Source organism: Theropithecus gelada, chromosome 3 (genome assembly GCF_003255815.1).
Source record: "Theropithecus gelada isolate Dixy chromosome 3, Tgel_1.0, whole genome shotgun sequence".
Lineage (NCBI taxonomy): Eukaryota > Metazoa > Chordata > Mammalia > Primates > Cercopithecidae > Theropithecus > Theropithecus gelada.
In genome coordinates this window covers 170,490,469-170,503,607 of record NC_037670.1, presented here as the reverse complement: position 1 = coordinate 170,503,607, position 13,139 = coordinate 170,490,469, and positions in this window count along the sequence as shown.

Here is a 13,139-nt window from a genome sequence, read left to right as displayed (position 1 = left end):
ATGATTTTTTTCATTTATATCTTGTTTAAGAATATTTCTACTGTATACTAGCTCATATATCTGCTTTAGTATGTTGAGTAGATTGAAAGTAATTTAATCTTTGTTTGAGAATTCATTAATTTGATAATGCAATTTATCATTTCAACTTTATGTACTAAAATTGAATTAGATTGAAATATTTCTGATTCCAGAGTTAGTGTGACTGTATGTTAAAACTGCTTTTTCCCTACTTCTCTTCATCTCCTTAAATCTTCAAGAGTCCATGGAGCAAGTTGAAACTGAGGTTGCTTACCACTTGGAAGGCAACTCTTTAGTCCCCTGAAAGACTGAATAAGAATAAAGCTGTGTCTGAGAGGCAAGAGAGATGAATGGAGCAAACTCTGCCTGAGATCTTTAGGGCAGGCTGATCTAATTTGGTCAAGAATTAGCCCAAACACTAGGTAGTAATAAATAGTAATTTTAAAATTATTGTCTTGCTTATATTTCTTTGGGACTAGAATGCATGTATAGCTACTCGTGTAAGTCTAGGCCTCTATTGTCTTAAAAATTTAACTTCAAATATACCATATGTATCCTAATTCAAATTACTTGATCTTATGTCATTTTCATAAATGCCAAGTATGGAAGACAATGCTATTTTTTGTGGAGTTTCAGTTACTGACATTTAGGTAACAACATTTGGTTACTGTAAGGATTATGGACTGACATGTTGGCATTTTCTTTCTTTAGAAGGTTCTGGAACTTTTTGTTCGTCATCTTGGAATCCCTAGCCGAGAATAAAAATAATTTAACAGACTTCTATACTGGGAGTGACAGAAACAAGTTAACTATAATTTATTTCCATGTGAATGTGTGAGTGTGGGGGGGGGGATGGCATATCTAAATAAAAGGAAGGCACATGTATCTAATTTTTACAAGGCTATGGATGTGATACTCATTATTTTAGGTATAATCTACAAATGTGCTTCACATTTAATCGATAATAAGTAATTTTATATGCTAACACTCCATTATGTAGAACACTTTTTATAGTTATGTAATTTGAGTGTAAAAACCACTATCATCTGCTCTTAGCACATTTGAAATAAGACAATGGTCATTTTTACAATTTATGACATCTTGAGTTAACGAGAAGACCTTTCTTCATATTACTTTTTAAATTCATGTACTGTGGAAGTGTTATTCACGTTCACATTGGGGTGAATAACCAGGATAGGCTCAAGGGAGACTTTTCTGTTCTCTATTCTGCTAGAGCCTATTACTTAAATTCCACCAGAAACAGAGAGGAATGAATTGGGATGGGAATAGTTTAAGCTTACCTTTAATATACACTCAATAAAGTATCCCTAACTGATTAGAATGCAGTTCTTGTTCTAAGTCATTTGTTATTAGTTAACATATGCAATCAAAGTGTCTTAATAAGAATTCTCTCAATTTTATTGACCAAGAAACTGTAAGAACATTTTTTTTCTTCTTGTTAATGTTGGTCCTCTGATAGGAAAAAACATAGGAAAACTTTACACTAAAATAATCAACTTCACCCTAAAATGATTAACTTGCCTAAGATAACTCTGATTATTGTCCAGTGCCTCTGTACCCAGGAAGGTGAACATATAGAAAATTAAACTGAAATAGGAACAAGACGTTTGGTGACCTCACAAACGTGTTTGTAAAGAACCACAGTTATTGTGTGAAATCAATAGTGGCTTCATGCTTTCTCCTCTCAGCCTTCCCCTGGAAAGTCACCACCACCACCACATCAAAAAAAATAGCACAATCTATTCCATCCTCTCTCTCTCATACAACTTGACATCTTTCTTAGTGTACAATTTGCCTGTCACTTACCACTCACTAAGAGACACAATAAGGACTAGTGGAGAAGTGGGGCAAAAGGGGAAAAGAAGCACATACTGAGGTGTGCCGGGCTCTCTTCCTGTGGAAATGGCATTGACGTTATTCCCCTTTGACCTCAATGATTTCTAATTTACTAGGTTCACAAAGATTTGTCCTTTCATGATTCAAAAAACCTCTAGCCAGAATGTTCCCAAAGTTCTCATTCAAAAATAAAGTAGGATTTTATACAAGTAAATTCAAATTTCAAACCTGAATCCAACGTCCCTGTCTTCAGTGATGAAAATGACAATTGTATTTCCCTAAGGCTCTGGTGAGGACCTTTCATAATAAATATAGTATTTAGTTAAATGGCAGGACTGTTAGTCTTTATGGAGACAAGCACTGTATTCTGTACCACATCGATATATGATTCACTATGTGAAGCAATCACAATAATTCATTTCTCAAATTTCAGTTCTCAACTTAATCCTCCTCCTCTCATTTCATTCAACATTTGAAGATAATATCAAACTTGAAAAAACTGCTTTAAAATAATTAACAAACTAATTACCTACTCCAGGTTACTCTGAAAAGAGTCACATAGAGAGAAGTTAGGTAACTTTCCCCCTTATTTGACTTCAAAGACCATAGAGTGTATGGTTCTTATTTTCAGGAGACAGGGAGAGACAGAAAGAGACAGAGAGAGAGAGGGACAGAAAGAGGGATATTTTAGCTTCTCCAAGCAAAGTGAGGAGGAAAGTTACCCAGATAATTACTGCCATCAGATGCTTTTGCTTGCTTATCTCTGTTGAAGACCATCACCTGAATAATTACCTTTGGCTCCTCTCTACTGGCAGAAATTGCTTATCATAGGAGGAAATTTAAAGACTATGATGACACTATTCCATTTCTCATTTTATAATAAACAACTACAATAAAAAACAAAAACAAGCAAACAAAATATCATCAGAACATAAAATAGTTTGTAAAAGTCTGAGCTTTGAAACTTTTATTCCTGAATTCAGACCTTTAGCTCATATTCCACAGTATCTGTTACATTAAGTACATAAAATCAATGGACTGAAAGTAGGTGAAGAAAATAGGACATTACAACGTAGTCATTTTAGATTCCTAAGAATAATAATATCAATTTTAAGCATAAGAAGTATATCAAATGAAAATATTATATCAACTTTTGTACTTTTTACTGTTTTTCACTTAGTTCTGTGAATGCAGAGAGTGATCAGTTAACTTCAACATTTATTAAACTTTAACGTGTATTAAAACATTAGAGGAAGGGTTTCAAAACCCTTAATATTTAAATTAATCCCAAGATTATACTCTTGAATAGCATTTATTATTTAAAAACTTTAGAGAAGAAATCAAAGGAAGAAAATAAGATAAATTAAAACTAAAAAGTTTTCCAAAAAATGTGATTTATGGTTCATAGTTCCATGGTGAGCAGAGTACGAGATTAAGAACAACATGCACAGATTGGTTTTAGAACAAAAAGGTGAGTGGCTTCTTCCTTTGCTCTAGTAGGAAATACTGGTAGATAACATGGATATTTTGAAACACTAAAGAGAGAAAACAATGACTGACTAATCCAAAATCCATCAGTAAGTCACTGTCCAGTCAAATTCTGCTTTATGTCACCAAACAATCTCTACTGCCTTCCACATAAGGGAAGAAAGTACAGAAAATGCAGTACTTACATTGAAAATCAAAATAAAAAGTGAGAGAATATATTTATACATGATACCCCTGAAAAGGGGTTAATATCCAAAATACATAAGAAACTCAACTCAATAGCAAGAAAACAAATAACCTGATTCAGAAATGAGCAAAGGACCTGAACAGACATTTTCAAAGGAAGACATGCAAATGGTCAATAGGTTTATAAATAATATCGAGTATTACTCATTATCAGGTAAATGCAAATTGAAATCCCAGTGAGATATTACCTCACACCTGTTTGAATAACTGTTATCAAAAGGATATATTATGATAAGTCTTGGTGAGGATGGAGAAAAAATGTAAATACATAAAAAATACATTATAAACAATGTAAATATACAACCATTATGGAAAATGATATGGAGGGTCCACAAAAAACCTAAAAATTATGTTAACAAGAATAAGCCAGGCACAGAAAGACAGATACTGCATAATTTTACTCATATGTGGAATCTAAAAAAGTTGATCTCGTACCCCAGGGGTTGAGCTGGGGTACCTGGGGATGTATTGGCCAAAGAACACAACATTTCCTTAGATAGGAGAAATAAATTTAAGAGACCCACTGTACAACATGGTAACCATAGTTAATAGCATATTGTGTTTTTGAAAAATGCTAAGATGGTGGATGTGAAGTGTCAATTTACAGGGAAAAAAAAAAAGAGAGAGAACAGAACTACCATATGATCCAGCCACTTCTGAGTATATATCCAAAAAACCTGAAATCAATATGTCAAAGGGATATGTACACACCCATGTTCATTGCAACATTATTCACAAGAATAGCCAAGATATGGAAAAAGTGGTAGTGTTCATAAGCAGATAAATGGATAAAAAACATGGCAATATACACAATGAAATACTATTGGACCTTAATAAAAAAAAGAAAAATCTGTTCTTTCTGATAATGTATGAACCTGAAGGACATTATGCTTTGTGAAATAAGCCAGGAACAGAAAGACAAACACTACGTGATGTCCCTTATATGTGGAATGGAAAAAAGTCAAACTCATAGTAGTTGTTATGCTTTAGCTATGTCCCCACCCAAACCTCATCGTGAATTGTAGCTCCCATAATTCCCACGTGTCCTGGGAGGGATCCGGTGGGAGGTAATTGAACCGTGGGGGTGAGCCTTTCCCTTGCTGTTCTCTTGATAGCGAGTGAGTCTCATGTGATCTCTGATGGTTTTATAAAGGAGAGTTTTACAGATGAGAGTTTCCCTGCACACATTCTCTTTCCTGCCACCAGGTAAGATGTGACGTTCCTCCTCCTTCACCTTCTGCCATGATTGTGAGACCTCCCCTGAGAACTCCCCTAGCCATTAAACCTCCTTTTCTTTATAAATTACCCAATCTTGGATATGTCTTTATTAGCAGTGTGAGAACAGACTAATACAGAAGTAAAGAGTAAAATGACAGTTATCAGGGGCTAGGGGGTGGGAGAAAATGGGGAGTCGTTTTTAGTCAAATGGTACAAATTTTCAGTTAGATAGCAGAGATCTATTGCATGGGAGAGTGACAGTAGTCAATAACAACATATATTTCAAAGAAATTTAGCAAATCTCAAATATCTCACCACAAAAAGTGATAAGCAAGTGAGATGATTGATATTTTAATTATCTTGATATAATCATCCCACATTATATACGTATATCAAAACATCACATTTTATCCCGTAAATGTATATAATTATAATTCTTCAATCAAAAATAATATTAATAAAAAAGAAAAGGCAGTTTTTTTGTTCATTATTGATACACCATGTGAGCATCAGTATGAGTTAAAGAATGGTGAGGAGGGAAGATGTTACGCTAAATAACTCAGTGTACACATATATAACTTGGCAATAGATCTACTTCTAGTTCCAGAGGAAAATCATCCATCAGGTTATAGGAGCCAGCACTGAGATTGCAGAGCAAGAATGAAATCACACCCATCTCAGTACAGCTCATATTTACCTAAGTAACATAAGAGTGTTTTTGGAGAATTGCACTTTAATTTAGCGTCTTAGATATGTTCTATCGTGCTCCTTAAGTATTTTATGGCAACCACAAGTAGGGAGTGTTGTGGGCTAAATTGTGCCCCTTCAAAATTTCTGTGTTGAACTCCTAACCCTCAGTACTTGAAAATGTAACTCTATTTGGAGGTAAGATCATTGAAGAGGTAATTAACTCCAAATGAGTTAGGTTGGGACCTGATTCAATATGACTGAGTCCCTTGTAAGAGGAGGAAATTTGTATACAGAAAGATCATGAGAGAAGGCCATGTGAAGACTTAGGGGGAAAGAGAGCCACCTACAAGTCAAGGAGAGAGACCTCAAAAGAAAGTTGCATTGCTGACATCTTGATTTTGGACTTCTAGCCTTCAGGACTGTGAAAAAACACATGTCTGTTTTGTAAACCACACATTCTGTGGGACTTTGTTATGATAACCTTCGAAAACGGATACAGGGAAAAATAGCTTTCTATCTAGATTCAGTCAAGATAAAGAACTACAAAAGTTCAGTCTCCTGTCCTAAAGACAATTTCTTTGAATTCTCTTTTTCATTTTTCGTCTTTCTCTTGATGTATAAGAATGAGAATTGAATGCAACAAGAGTTATGCCATGTCACTTAGTAGAGTAGTCAGGCATAGCATCTATGGTCAGGAACTCTGTTGTCTTTCTTGCAATAGTTCATGTTTGGTTAAGTGTTCAATGAAGCTGCCCTTTTTTATAGATTGCACCAGATTGCTAGAGTAGACATATGGAAATGAGTTTAACCCATTTGCAGTCTCTAGAATCTATTCTAGAACCCTAGCTATGGATATATTCTCTATACTGCATGGTAGTCATTGGTAAACACAGGTCTTTTGATGTTTTAATTTCTTCCACTATTATTCCAAGGGAAGTAACTTAAGAGTGGAAAACCAAAAACTGTAAGCTCTCACTTATAAGTAGGAGCTAAGCTTTGAGTACACAAAGGCATACAGGGTCATATAATAGATTTTAGAGGCTCAGATGGAGAGGGTAGGGGGCAGCTAAGATAAAAAACTACATATTAGGTACAATGTACACTGCTTTGGTGATGGGTGTATTAAACTCTCAGAATTCACAATGATAAATTCATTCATTAACAAAAAACTGCTTGTACCCCAAAATCTATTGAAATAAAAATTAACAACAAAAACAAAAAGATAGGTCTGTGTCAAGTGACTTCCTTTGAAAAGTTTAAACATTCTCAGACATTCAACAATCAATCATTTCCTTTTCAAGTTTCTTAGTGCTGGTTATCAGAGTACATTTATGTTTTCCGAAGAATCAGACTATAAAACTGTATTTCTTTTCATTTTTAAACGATGTATTATACACTTTAGTAAGAAGATTACAAATACGTGTGGCCCTATCTCTAGGAAGAATTTTACAAAACTGAATTAGTCTTTTGTGGTCACAATATTGTGAAATGCGTCTGCACTTATTGAGCGAGGGATGGTAGACACTGTGCATTGTACAGTGGAACATTCATTTATATTTAATGATTATAGAGTCCAAATTAGTGTTAATATGAATTCAAAGTATTTTCTGCACAGTTTCAATTTACACTGAATTTTCCAGAAATGCAAATATAGTGGAAATTGAGAGGAAAAAATATTTTTTCTTCACAGAACTTTACTTAACATTGAATACCATTTTAGAAAATTGTGTCATTGATGGCAACACCAGCTGTGAGACTAAAAGTATACCACTAATAGTATTCCTACCTCTGCTGCTTATGTATTTCAAACAATCATGGTGAATCTGAGAAGCAATGAGGTTCTGCAAACTTCATTATGTTTTATACCTTCACTGTACCTGCATGTTAACATAAAGAAATGCATATTATTTTATTATAAATTATTTTATTACATTTTTATTTATATTAGAGTTTAGGCATTATTTTCAAAATATTTTTGAACACATTGATTTTTTTTGAAATTGTGTGAAATTGTATAATCTGTTATACTATCTATAACCTTTGTTTCAGATAGTGTTATAAAATATTTGTTTGAAATGGTGTTGTGTGTCTACAATTGCCTCTGGGGCTTGCCTTTAACTCAGTCTTCCTGTAGTTATGCACCTACAAACCATTAAAACCCTAACACAAATTTTCTTGAAAATTGAATTTCTCAAATATTTTCTAATTTAGAGTGACTGGGAAGGAAGAAAACTACAAGAATGACTGTTTCTGTTCAGACTGGCAACCCCTTCAAGAGCTATTGAATAACAGAATGAAGGCCATCATTCCAGTGATGGAATTCCCAATATACTTTCATTAGTAAGCATGTTTTTCCTTTGTTTTAATCTTAGACCTGAAATTTAGAATGATCAGTGGTATCTATTTTGGCTGCTCAGTAGCTGGTTTTGCTACCCGAGTAAGTTCTATGAAATTAAGAGTTTTGATTTATTATTTCATAGATGCATGTGGCAATTCCAGGAACCATTCCAAAACTACAAAGATTAGCTCATTTATCTTCACAGCAACTATTTTATCCCCACTACACAAAAGAGGAAACTGAGGAACAGACATATTAACTTACCGAAAGTCAGTGAGATCCAGTAAATTGCAGAGCCTGGACACAGTTGTCTGGCCGTGGAGGCCATGGGCTTAGCTAATATGTTACATTGCCTTCAAAGGTTGCAATATAGCAAATGAGAAACAACGTGGCAGCAAAAGGATTAATGAGAAAACAGATTTAGAATATATCGCTTTTTTCATAAAGGGATCTTTAAGTTTCCACTTATGTTAAATTCATCATCCTATATCGAGTATGAATAATCAATGGAAGATCACCTTCAAATAAGAATTAATTTAATTGTTTATGATACATAGAGAACCATAAACATTTTCAATTGCAATTGTCTTTTAAGTGAGGAAAAGGAAATAAACAACTCAATGGCTATTCTTAGGCATATTATTTGAGCAAGAAAGGAAAGAAGAGACAAAGTGGGGGAGGGAAAAGAGAGAGAGACAGAGACAGAGAAACAGAGAGAAAGTGAGAGAGAGAATGGAAGATACAGAGGTACAAGCAAGCAGGAAAAAATGTGAAAAGAGAGCAATAATTACTGACTTTATTATAAGTGAGAAATCTGACCATTTCTTGTCCACCGAGTCTAGGAAATTTTCCAGTGTTTTAGATTATTTTCTTTTCTCATTCAAATGCTTATTTTAAAAGGATTCTGTTTTTAACCAGCTCATTTACCAGCACCCCACTCCCACCCTGCCTCCAATTTCCAGAAGCTGGAAAAGCTGGAACAATAATGAAACAATCATGATATTCCTTTCCAGACAGATGCACCTTCATTTATTTTCTTTGTATATCCCCTTTCTGTGACATCCTCCTTTTGATCATATAATACAATTAGATCTTTGTCACAGCTTCTGTTTTTAAAATGTGCATATAATATTTTAATCTGTGGAAGTGATTATAACATTATGTTAACATTTACTAAAATGATACAGCACTGTGCATCAATGGCTGTTTATGGATAGAAGTTGGTGCTGGGCGTTGCTACAGGAAAGAAGCTACTTGCAGGTATCAATGAATTTAGATTATTATTAGAAGATTCTGGTGAAGCAGCAGTAGTAGAAGGCAAACAGTAAAAAATGAAAGTTTCGGCTGCATGGAAATATTTATTAATTTTGTTATTATTAACTTTTGCAGTTAATTCTTAACTTTCCTCTGTTGTTATTATTTTGTAATTGTCATCTTTTTAGCATTCACTTAGCCTGTTATCTTTTATTGATTTCCAAATATCACCATTTGGTCAATATTTACATTTCCATGTCACTTTTCTTTCCCTCTACAATAATCTCTTTTGAATACGACAGCCATATATAACTTTGTTTTGTTACTTTGAGCACTTAGAATTGGGAGTCTTTGCTTCATATTTTTCCAGTGTTTCATAGCATTGATATTTCTTGTTGTTCATTTTCTTTTACTGCTTTTATTCGTTGAAAAAAAGCCGTGATATATTTTTCAATTAAAATTCATACAAGTAGAAAAGATCAAGTATATAAAAATCAGAAGCTACAGGCATGAATGTAATAGAACGATAAGTAATCATAAATCTTGATTGCAAGATGTCCACTTTTCTCAATTGATCTTATTTGACAATAGTCAACAATACAGTTTTTAAACATTCGATATTCCTGGTCTCAAAGCCACACTGCAACTAGGATTATTAGTCGATTGTTTCTCTACCAACTACCTTGACTTAGAAGAAATCCATATTCTGTTTACATTAATAAACTTTACATTTGTTCTTACATAGAAAAAATGTATTCAATGCTCATGAAATAATAATATCACATTCATTTCAATACAAAGACTTTTACTCGCACTCCGCCCCATGATTCTAATTAAACTTGAAAGGGAACAAATAACATTTAAAGTTCTTTAGGGAATAATGTTACTCTATTATTGGTGAGTTCATCCTCCTTACAATCTACTCTAAACTCCTAATTTTAGGTCTTTCAAATGAATTGAGTTTTTACATAAGCATTAATATAAATATGCAGTAATTATATTCATACCCACATGTATATGTACATGTTTTGTAGCCTTCTCATTTTAACTTAACATAGCATGAATATGTGCACCCCAATACATATTCCATTGAACCATGCTAATTTAAATTATTTCACGTTTTGCAACTGAAAATGTATGGGTCACTTCTAAATTTTAGTTCTCCAATACCTTACTTCTGGTTATATATATTATTCCCATGATCTTATGTTTCTAAATAATGTTAGCATTAGCATTAGCATTTTGCGTAGACATTTTTGCACTAATCTCAGCTTCCTTCTTCAGGAATGGCTTGATGAGTGTGCAGATCACTTTCTGTTTTCCATGAGTAAACCCTGAAGATCCATTTATTGCCCTCCTCTGTCCTGCCTGGTTCCAAAGCAGGGTCACCCCATGAGTTTCATCATTTGGGACCCTGGCTTTCCGTTGTTCCCCCCGACAACAATGAAAGCCACTGGCACTGGCAGATTAGCTGGTGGGAGGAAAGAGAAGTTGGGGTGCTTATTCCATAGTGCTTCCAACTCCTAGTGGCTGGCCTCGGGTTTGACAACAGCTGAGGTCTGTGGTTTAATCTCCTATCCTCTTTCTTCATGCTTGGGTTTCATCAGTCACTAGACTTACCTCTTCTGCCTCAGAGGTGGAAATGGCTTCCCATGTTGTTAGTCGCTAAGTGCTTCATATGTTTTGATTCTTTTACTATTGACCACACTTCCGCAAACAGCACCTCCATCAATCTCCCCTTATTTATATCCGTTGAGTAAGTCATCTATTTTCTGTCTGAATCTGATAGAATAGGCAAAGGGATACGGTGACATTTTAAGCACTTGGAATATATTTTCACATTTTCTTCACAATTTAAATGTACCCCTTGTAATGTATATGAATTTAAATATTCCTATATCATTCTAACATTAGATTTGCTGTTTTTAATTATTGTCAAAGTAACAGGCAAAATAGAACATAATACAGCATTCCTTGATTTCTAATTAGGATAAATATTAAGAGAGAGAGAGTATGTGGTGCGTGTGTGTGTGTGTGTACACACGCATGCTTGCAGGTCAATAACTATGCATAGCAATGTGTCCAAAAGATACTAACCATAATTATGTTCACATTTCAACTCAAGCACAGAATAGCTATGTGAATAGAGGCAAGACCTTTCTTCTTTAAAGAATATTGGCCAGGTGTTGTGGCTCACACCTGTAATACCAGCACTTTGGGAGGCCGAGGCAGGCAGATCACCTGAGGTCGGGAGTTTGAGACCAGCCTGACCAACATGGAGAAACCCCTTTTCTACTAAAAATACAAAATTAGCTGGGCATGGTGATGCATGCCTGCAATCCCAGCTGCTCAGGAGGGTGAGGCAGGAGAATCACTTGAACCCAGGAGACGGAGGTTGCAGTGAGCCAAGATCATACCATTGCACTCCAGCCTGGGCAACAAGAGTGAAACTCTGTCTCAAAAAAAAAAATAAAAAAAAAAGAGGTTATTTACATCTTATTTTTAAATTATCTGTGAGCCAGAGATAATAGTAATATTTGGTCCCTTCCCTCCCAACTGTAAGTCTGTGATTGTATGTCCCCATCAGATACAAAAGGACAGAAAGAAATCCTGCATATTCTGATAATGCATGATTGAATAAGCAAAATTCACTTTATGTGTTGAGTCACTGAGTCATTTGTAAAGCTGCTTTTTTTCCCCAAGAACTGATAAATGCTGTGATGTATGTTATTTCTTTAGTAATATACTTCATCAGAGAATTATTTTTACAATGCCAAATGAAGTAGACTTAACCTTTTACTGTGTTAAGGGTCAAATTCTGTTAACAAAAAAATCCGTCATGCTAATAAGAGAAATGGAATTCTACATTTTTTTTTCATTTCACATTTATGTATTGCTTTTCTGAATTTCCCTGTTGGAAAACTCTCATTTTGATATCTTTAAGTTATGAAGGGTTTGATATCTTTACGTTATGAAGGGTTGGAAACATTACCTAAAATTAAGTGCTTCCCTTCATCTGATACTGTAGATCACGTTATTTTTCTTAGTACAGAATGTTTCCTTGGATTTTAAAAAGGCTAGGGGCCTTGTGGCATAATAGGAAAGAGAGTATTTCTTGGAAGATGAGAAGCATGAACCTCAGAAGAAGCTCATTTGTACCGCAGGTAATGGTGTGAGAGAGAGGTAATGCTAGGGCCTTTGAGAGGATCAATGAAGTGGAAAAGGTGGATAGAGAGAGCTTACATATTTTCTGCAAATGTGTAGAATTTGCAACACTAAACCTGGGAAGAGCATGTAGTGTGTGATGTGCTTGCTTTGCACATAGGCATGGTGTTATTGACTCACCTTCACAGGTGAAGGGCTTTGCATTGTTGGGGTGAAAGATTTACTCTGCTCAGTTTGCCTGTCCTCCATGAGTAGGAACATGGGTTTGTGAGACATCTGTGTAGGGTTAGGAGGGCAGCTGAAAGCTGTTGAACAGAAGGGAGCTAACAGGCTTGTGCACAAATTAAACTTGTAAGTGTAGTGCCATCAGTGCTCTGTGGAAATGCTGAGCAACCGGAGTGAGGTAGGAAGAGAAAGTCTTTAGGGAGATGGAGGATTTGGGGGGGATTAATGAATAATTCAGAGCATGGGAAAATCACTCACGATATTTCTATACATTATTTGCAAGAAAAATAATGTACAGAAGTATTATGGCATATTCCAAAAGGACATGTAGATGTTTAAGCATACATTTAGGCTCACACATTTAGTAAACTAGATTTTAAAATGTTTTTCTAACACTTAACAGAGAATCTGTCATTGACTCAAACTATCATTAAAACAACAGCAAAAGCCAAAGAAGGAAAGAGAAAAGAAAGAAAGAAAGAGAGAAAGAGAGAAAGAGAGAAAGAAAGAAAGAAAGAAAGAAAGAAAGAAAGAAAGAAAGAAAGAAAGAAAGAAAGAAAGAAAGAAAGAGAGAAAGAGAGAGAGAGAGAGAGAGAGAGGGAGGGAGGGAGGGAAGGAAGGAAGGAAGGAAGGAAGGAAG